Genomic DNA, 1,491 nt, shown 5'->3' on the forward strand with positions numbered 1-1,491 from the left:
CAGTCTTTATGGAGCTCCTTGGTCTGTGGAGGCCAGGTTCCTCAATTCTCTTCTATACTCTCTGTGGCAGCTCATGGGAAAGGTTCTTGTCTTCAATCTTGTGATAGGTGAGGGAAATATCGTGTTAAGATCCTACATATTAGTAATTGGATACCTGTGTTAGTGAGCATGTGAGAAGCAATGACAGATAGAATAAGCCAGCAAAATTGGCCCAGCAGACTCCTGAGGAGAGGCCTCCATGGGGTTAGGATTCAGCTTTACATCAACAGGCTATGTTCAGAGGATCCCATACTTGTGTCTTAGCCCCCATTTTATTTCTCAACATACAGAGGATCAATGTAGTACAGGAAGATCTTGGATTGATAGATTGGCATAGTGACTGTATTAAGGAATTAAGTGTGTCAGAGATGGAGAGTGTTTGATTATCCACCTATTCTAGGTTTGCCTTTGTCTTCACTCATTTTTATAAGTGCTTATTATTTGATTTTTAAAAAAAAAATTCCCTGCTCCCAGGTTTCTTCTCCCTGGAACCATATTTGAATGATTCTACCTGTGTGTAAATATTTCCTTAACATTTTTTCCTTATCAATTTTATTTCATGTTGGTTTAACTTACAAAGTTTGTACACCTTGTTCCTTAGCATTTTTAATGTTATTATTTTTTTGCAATATTTGGTTTGGTAGACAATAAGGAAGTTGAATGACTGCTTCAGTCACAAAGTCATTTATCTTCTGGACCGTAGTGATTTCCCCATCCCCAGGGATTGAACCAGAGGTCTTGAGTCTGAACACCAAGGCAGAGCTACAGATCGTCTCTGATATTTCGATCAGATCACCCCTCTGTTAATCTCTTTCTCTGACTCCACTGACAGGACCCCAGGAACCACAGGTCCAGTCTATCCTGAATTATAAGTGCATGGTGGAAGAGGAGAGAACAGGGATCCCAGGAAGCAGTCAGAAGGATCCCTGGGCCTGTATAAGTGTTGTGGATTAATACACTGATTGATATCACCCTCCCTTGGGTGCTCAGTAATGTCATTCCCCTTTACAGCTAACACTAGAGCTGAGGCCAGCTGGCTCTAAGAACCAGACCTGAAGTAATCTTGGTCGAGGCCAGGCTCATTATCAAAGATCTTACGATTGAATCTACTCTGCCCAGGTAAACTTCCTGTGATCTTAGATTTTGGATACCATCATATTCCTGCTTTATTTCTGACAGACTTCAGGAGGTTAAAATCACTGATGGACCCGCTTCCATAAAGGACATAATTTTGTTATTCTATTGTGTGATAAAATAATATAGAATATGTTCTTAGCCACTCTTCACATTAACATAATTTTACCACTAAGGAAGGGGCCTTTTTCTCTACATTTTACAGGAGTGTGAAATAATATCCGAGGCATCTGAATTACACACTGAGGTGGTTCTTAAGTCAAGGACCAAATTGTTGTTGCTGTTGTTATGTGCCATCGAGTCGTTTCCGACTCATAG

This window comes from Elephantulus edwardii, unplaced genomic scaffold, assembly GCF_000299155.1.
Source record: "Elephantulus edwardii isolate Elephantulus edwardi_28Jun2011 unplaced genomic scaffold, EleEdw1.0 scaffold00219, whole genome shotgun sequence".
NCBI lineage: Eukaryota > Metazoa > Chordata > Mammalia > Macroscelidea > Macroscelididae > Elephantulus > Elephantulus edwardii.